This window comes from Phaethon lepturus, unplaced genomic scaffold (genome assembly GCF_000687285.1).
Source record: "Phaethon lepturus isolate BGI_N335 unplaced genomic scaffold, ASM68728v1 scaffold22347, whole genome shotgun sequence".
Lineage (NCBI taxonomy): Eukaryota > Metazoa > Chordata > Aves > Phaethontiformes > Phaethontidae > Phaethon > Phaethon lepturus.
Window position 1 is genome coordinate 41,293 of NW_010554331.1, and position 8,055 is coordinate 49,347.

Sequence of the window (8,055 nt, forward strand, 5' to 3'; positions counted from 1 at the left end):
CTCCCAAAAGATTTTAATGATTCTTTGGGACTGGAGTGGTAAATATGGCCTTCTCTTTTGCAACTGGTATGAATCTGGCTCTCCATTTCCTCTGTTTTTAATATTGCTGTTCTGCAAAATTTTTCAGGAGGTGCAGCGAGAAAACTTAAGCTGCCTAATGAGGCATAAAGGGAGGAGGCTGTCTTCAGTACTTTCCCCTTTTATCTCTATACAATACAGCCAAAAGCTCACTCTGAAAATTTTGGTGGTAAGTAAATATTCATAATCTGTCTGTATGTAATATCAATATATTAACTTTTGTTTTGTTTTGAAGATCTTTGCTTATTTCTACTTTTATTCTAATATTTATTCTAATATTTATTCTAAATTTTTAATTTCCCTCACTAAGAGAATTTTCCACCCTACAGCCTAAGTAAACACATCTATCATGAGCAACAGTTATTTTCAAATAACTCAGCCTAACAAGACAATTAAAGCACATAAATAAAACAGTACAGATAGATTTTTAACATACTAAATATTTGACTGAGCATTTGATAATATTGAACATTTAACTAGATCAAGAATACTCTTAAAATGAAAACTAAACCAAATCTTAAAGGTTTGATTTGCTACATTGGTGCCAATGAAAATGTACTTAGACAAATAATTATTTTGAATTTGTTGTTGGATTTCAGTTACTTCTTATCGTAAAGTATACTTTACGCAACTATTTTCTTCCACCTGCCTGATTTTCAACAGCATGATCACTGTAATTAGCAATACAAAACCCTTTTACACTATTCCTTTTTAAATACAGCAATTACATTTTTCGGGAGTGGAAGCTCATGTATTGTGATGGAATTGCAGTAAAAAGCAGATGCTTTAATCTCACCTGGCACATTTAGAGAAGATACTGTCTAATAATTGGAAAAGGAATTACTCTGCTGGAAATATATTTAGCAGGTTAAAGCATGTTGCTGTATGTAGTACATAGTACTTTGCAAATGAAAATTATAGAGATTTGGCAGAAAAAGTCAAGTTCCATACAGTTCTAAAGTTGTAATCCTTTTAATATTGGGAATAGATTTTGTCTTTCAGAGAGGTGACTGTAGTGTTATAAAAAGACAAACATTTATCTTACAACCATTGTTGTCAGTATAACTCTAAACTTAGACAAATGTCAGAATTTGCATCTTTTGACCTATGGATTTTTTAAAGCATTTGTAAAAGTAAGCATTAGACCCTGAGCTCATGGCAGTGATTGTGCTAGTAAGCTAGCTCTCAGAGCCCTTCATGCACCAATGAGCCTTATCGTCCTGACCAGCCTCACCTGATACCCTCACCCCTGCCCATGGGTTTGGGGCTCTACTTCAGCTCAGCCTGAGGCCACCAGTCCTGGTCCTAGCCGTGTTGTGGGATGTTGGTCATTGGCTCTAGCACAGCCCTGTCCGGACATGCTGAGCTGGGCCTGACCTGTGGCTGATGTCCCATCCCCACATGGTCCTCAGAGAGGTGCCTGACACCCCAGGCTGGGACTGCCCCCAGCCTGCCCAGCTCCCTTGCTGGGGGCGGTGGGATAGGCCTGGGCTGGGAGGCCCTGCTTGGCTGTCCCATTGGAGAGCTCTTGTGCCCCTGTCCCTGGGGACGCAGCTGGCCATTGCTGCTTCTGGCAGAGCTGGTGCCATTATTTACAGCTTGGCATAAACACTGAACACTGGTGGGCATTCATAGCTCTTCACAAAACCCTCGGTGAACCCCGTGTGAAACTTCATCCCTACTGCACAGCATTTGCTTGTGACTAAATGCTGCGCTGCTGGAGCTGGGGGTCGGTCTTCACTGATCATGTAGCAAAACTCTACCTCATTCAGAGGCTTTAAAAAAGGTATGTTTAAACATATGTTTGTAAATGAAAACTTGTAGAATGTCAACAGCATAGAGTTGCTTCTGTGGAGCAATGTTAGGAGGAGCTCTGATCTATTAATCCATTTTATATGGTGTTTGAACAGCTCCTTAGGTGCGTGTGTAGCAGCTTTTATAGATATGTTTTTACATGTAGGTACACGTTTGTTGCAGAAAGAGTCTGTATTATGGCTTGGTGAGTTAAGAGCTTAATGAAATGCAATTATTATTGAATGGTATTGCACAGATGTAACTGACGGCAGTAGGCACTGTTTAATCCTGTCTATTCTTAAGTAGTAGAGGCATTATAGAAGGTGGTTAAGATGCTTGGGGATAAAATGAAACTTGGTAAAAGCTAAATTGCATTAGATCTCGCAAGAAAAGGGAGTAGCTGGGACGGAGTTCAGGACTTGCCCTACATGACTTTACTGACGGGCCGAAGGCAGCCATGAGGGTCACGTACGGGAGGCGGTGCCACGCGAGGCGCTGGCTCGGCGGCGACCGAAGCAGTGCATGCCGGGAAGCGTAGTTTCCAGCCCTGCGGGGCGGGAGGGTGGTAGCCTCTCCCGCCGGCTCCGTGCTGGCAGGCCCCAGGGGCGCTTCAGCGGCTGTGGCTGCTGGATCGGCCGCTGCAGCGCTCCTCAAGAGGAAACCTCCAAAATTTTTAAAAGCAGAGTCTGATTGCCTGTTGCCGCTAAGCTGATACATTAGAGCTGAAACTGCTGCAGCACCTCTGCATGCATGTAACTCCTCTTCGGAGGGCACGCAGCTTGGTTTTTCCCAGCAGCTGCTGTAAAGGCCTCCTGACTTTGGGAGGCAGAAGGTTAGTACCTGAAAGGTATGTTTTCCCAGAAGTGGAGACAATAGTGTGAGGGACAAAGTGGCTAGTGGCTTTCTGCAGTGGAGACTCGGTTCCTTCTGCAAAGTTGACTTACTAAATTGCTTAAGCATCTTACATAGCTGTAAAATTCTCTGCAGGAGTGAAGGAATTCTGTACAGGAATTACAGAATCCCTCAGCTTCATGCTACAGAGTCTGTAGGGTGAAGCTGAGGGAAGAAGGCTGTGTTTTTAAATGCTTAAATATTAACAAAAATGTAACACACATTTAATGCTAGTATAACATGGATTTTTGTAGTGAAGGAAAGTATTCGTTCCTTTAGAATAGGCTTATCGAAGGACATTAATAATTCTCTATGAACATCTACCTATCAAAATGTATTATGTTGTAATCCTTTGTATCTAGCCTAGCAAAAATCCAAGTAGACGTTCATTTCTGGCTCTGAGGATTGCTACAAAAACTAAGCTATTAATGATGATGGGGTTTGTTTCAACGATATTTTTATTTCAGTAAAAAAATTTTAATTTATATTGGTTAGGTTTGCAGCTATCCATGCTGAAGCTCCTGAATTCAAAGATATGTTTTAAGCTAGTTGTGGGCTTGTTAGCTCCATATGCCAGAGAAGAAAAAGATTGGTAAGGCTCTTTCTTAAAATGAACTGATGTATCCTCTTTCTTTAACAATGCGTAAAAACACACAAATGTTAGTTTAAGTGAAATTTTAAATGGGATGGCATGGCTTTACAAGCACTTAAGTCAAATGTTAAATAACGTATGCAAACACAACTTGAAGTTACACCTCCATCTTCCTTTTCATTATTAAAAAGACAAGATACCAAGAAATCTGAAGGTTAGCATGACTTTAGATACTCTAATTGCCACATGAACCGTATTATTGTCAACTGTATTTAGAATAATATTTACTTAACTCCAAAGTGAAACTTAGCTGCTTTACCTTTGAAGTGTAGAGGTAGGGAAAAAAAATCCAATACTTTTCTTCCAACTACTTTCTCAGTTGTTCTTTGTGCAAATGATTGGAGCATCACTCTTAAGGGAGTGTTTCTTCCCTCAATTCAGGCTATGGAGGCCTTGTTAGATACCAAGAGGGAACAGTAAGGTGTACCCTGTCTCCAGAGCTATCCAGAGATTGGTACGAGAGCAGTTCCAAGGTGCCTTGAAAATCTCAATGGCTTGTGTGCTTATGGAAGATGAGGCTACTGAATAAAAATGGTCTAGGGGTTCGAAATTATTTGGATTGTCTTTACATGTAATCACTGAATGAATGTAGGACAGTGCTAAGAACTTTACAGCTGTGTATGTTACTCCTAGAACAGAGAGGACAAACAAAATACCTTTGAGAAAACCTGTTTTATTGAGCTCATAGTTATGTGTCCTTGCACTTTTTGACGTATATGTGCTTTTGGCTCATATCATCTCTCCTGTAGGTTATCGGCCACTGCTGGCTACAGACGTGGACCCAGTGCAGGAAAGAATAGCTATTATACAAAAGGGATCTTTACGTCTTTACTGGTATTAGTACATTAGCTCTAACTCAGTTTACATAGAGTAAAAGTGAATGTCACATTTTGCAGTAGCTATAGATGGCATGAACACTAAACTGTAGACTCCAGTCTTCTGTGACTGCTAGTATTTTGTAGATCTGCATGCCAGGTGTTTTTCTACGCCTTTTAAGGAGCAACAGAAGAAATTTCTGACAAAAAGTACGGGTACTCTGTATGACTTTTTTCTAAGTGGTTTGTGTGTCAGCAGGTGATATGATTGACCTGCCTGCAGATATTATTTGAATGCATAAGATGCTACCACAGTAGCTATCCTGTGCTATTGCTGAACTGGGTATATTTTCAGCAATAGCTCTTCTGGATTCTACACCACATCATGTACCCTGATACTATAGGCTCAGGATACCATGATACGGCTTGTGCTATAAAGAAAATCATCCTGGTAGCCTGTTTGTGGCCTTGCTGCTTTCTCCTATTACTATTCAAGGGGGAAGCTGAAATACCTCAGATCAAGCAACTGGCACTTCATGATTGGCATCATGTGCAGTATTCATATTCCATCTAAAATGATTTTGAGAGAGGATTTAATTTGCATCATCTCCTCCAAATAGGATTATAAGTCATGTCAAGGTATTATTACTATTCATGGAATGGATATACCATCTGAGGAAGACGAGCTGTAACTTAGACTCAAAATTCAGAGACTTTTTTGTCTCAGACTTTTCATGGTATTGACGTTTTCACTGCTTGTGATGGAAAACCTAGTGCCTCTGAAAGAAATTATTCTCAGGTGTTTTAGCTGGTAAGACAGTAACATCAATACCACAAAGTCATGTTTTACCAGGTAAAACGTGATTTTCTTGGATTGATGCTACTCCCACCTTTTAGTGGAGAACCTTGTTCTGTTAGACTGGTATGTGCTGCTTTAAGAATTGAATGCATTCGCTAAACTGCTGATAGTGTTAGTGAAATAATAACCACTTATCATGGTAGTCTAGTGATATTTGCGTCATTCTGCCATATTTTGTTGACCATATTGAAGGGTCATGCTGCTAAGCATTTACCAAAGATTGGACGTATGATAAAGAAGGCACTTGTTGCTAGTATCACAAAACTCTGCTATATCATCTTTGTATAAGCTGAAACCTTAATTCTATGTAGTTACACTTGTCAAGGCATCATGCATGGACAAAAGCATAACAGCTGGTGTCTTTGAGGGAGAATAAATTAAGCCTTCTTATTTTGAAGTATCTCACAAACAAGTACATGACTGACTGACCTATCTCTCAGTTAGATTTAATGATACTCCCCCAATCAAAATAAATGAAGCGAGAGATATAGAAAGTAGACTAATTTTTTTCCATGTATGATGATCATTTTGCATGTTTTCTCTATTCCACAAAAAATAACTTCCCTTGGTGTTAGATTGCAGTTCAGTAGCCAAAACCTGTATATTGATACTGCATCAAGTGAAATCAGTCACTAATTAATCACTAATGCTTGAATCTAATACCATGCTTACAGTTTGTAATCCTTGTAAAAAGGATTATGTGGAAATACAGAAAATAGATGTCCATTTCTGAAGTAGTTATCCTACCACAGTGCTTTAACATCAAAACATCTTTCTCCTCTGCTTCTGATATTATCATCTATTAACCATAATGAGTAGAGAGGTGGGATTAGATTCTCTACACTTTCAAAGCCTGGTGTATTCTAGACTTGTTAAATGCCTGTGCATAGTGCTACAAAACATCTGACTTGTTAGAGGCTCTTAAGGAAATAAGTAAGTTTATAATGAATTTTCATAGAATTTTTCGGCTGATTTGTTTTTATTTTATTTATGCTATAGAACAAATGAAGCTTTTCAAGTGGTTTTCAGAAGAGAAGGCAAAAGTTCTGGAGTAGAATCTCACTGTGGAATCTCAGTTGTTAAAAATCAGGTTGGCATAAAAAAAGATGTGGCCACTGGGTGTCAGTCTTGACTCAAGTACAATCGTTTTGTGGGTATTGCTGACTGCCGCGGTTTACTTTGAGATGACTGGTAGAGCAAGGCTATTAATACTAGTACTACGACTAACATCTTTTTTTAAAACTTCAGGAAATTGATCTGTCATGTAGGAGTAACAGTGCTATGACTATAGCCACTTTGCTTCAAAAAGAGACTGTGGTGGTTTTGTAGGTTTTTTTGTTGAAAACAGACGTTCAGGCATTGTGCTTTACTTATGGATCAGAAAGATGTAGATTGGGAATAGCTGAGCTTCCTCCTCCCTGACCTGTGAAATGCTATCATAAATAACTGCTGAGCAAGCACTGGCCTGTAGTGGAGCGTGGGCTATGGAGGTGTCCTTGAAGTAGAGAAAAAGGGGCGGGTAAGATCTTTTGTATGAATAGTATTGCCTGCTGGAATGACTGAGATACAGGCTTTGTTAGTTAACCTAGCCTGCTTAGTATTACTGCCCTTTGCATGCACTTTTCCTTTATATAAGAACTTAGTACTTTTTAATCTCTTGTGACAGACCTTCAGCCTTCTCTTCTGAAAACCTCTTGAAAAGCTTCAGTTGTTCTGCAATGCAGAAAATAAAGTGGATTTTTAAAGATAACATTTCTACACTGTTTTTCCAAAGGTATTCTTAGTTGAGCTTTGTATATTGCATATACAATAAATGTCTAAGGCGATATTACATTTCCTTATGTTGTCCATATCTCCATCTGACAGACAGGGGGATAAAAAAATTACTTGGAGAACATGAAATAGTAGTAAATGAGTTTTGCCAAGGTCTGTTTGTGAATGGGGATCAGACTACTAGTGATTCAGCTGAAATTAAAATGCTGATTCAAAATATTCTGTAATGTTTTCATGGTTAAAATTAATTCTGTTTTGGATCGTCTCTCAGAGTATGAAGACTTTCAGAAAAGTATAATTAAATTCAAGGGAATGTGTAAAGTTATAATACTAGTTAAGCAAAATAAATTGCAGAAGCTTTCCAAAATGAGCAAATTACAAACTCATCTTTCCTGTCTTTTTGGAGATCCAAAGGTAGCCTAACAGTCTGCTCCTTCCCCCACTTCTTTTATTTACCTGCATTTATTGCTTATGTTTTCAGGAAGTTTTTTTTTCCTGATGAAACTGCTTCTCAAGAGTGAGACAGTACTACTGACAAAGCTGGCATAACTGGGAAGGAATGTTATCACAGTCAAAGCTAAGAAGCTTTTTAGTGATGGATTTCTTGAGACTGTATGTTGAACTGAGATAACTTCAAATACATGCTAGCTGAATATTAGAATGTCAAAGTACCTTCTGTGAGCAGGATCCTGAAGCATCTTCATTGTGCCCTTTATGTTCTGACTAGGCAGTTTTTTATGTGAACATGTCAGCTGCAGATATATATCTTACAAATTGGTGGCTTTTTTTCTGGAGCATCTTTAACTGATTTGCTTTGGTTTGTAGAGGATCAGAGAAGCTGGGGTGCTGTGGAACACAAGTGCCCAAAATATGGTTTCAAAACTCACTTCCATGAATTATATAATGACAATTATCACATGCCTGTAGAGGTTGCTGAGTTCTGGGATGATGCTTCTAAGCTGTAACTGGGACGTGGGAGAAGATGGATGATGCAGTAGTACCTTTTTTTTCCCTGCATGCTTGTGAAGCCTGACCTAGGCAAAGCAGGAACCACTTATACTTGGAGTGCCTGTTGCTTGTAGTGTGGTGCAAGGCAGTGGATCTTAGACCTTCTTGCCTCTGTGGCTTGAGAACCTCTTGGGAACTCTGGTCTGGAGTAGAACTTCTTAACCCACTCTAATATAAAGTTCTAG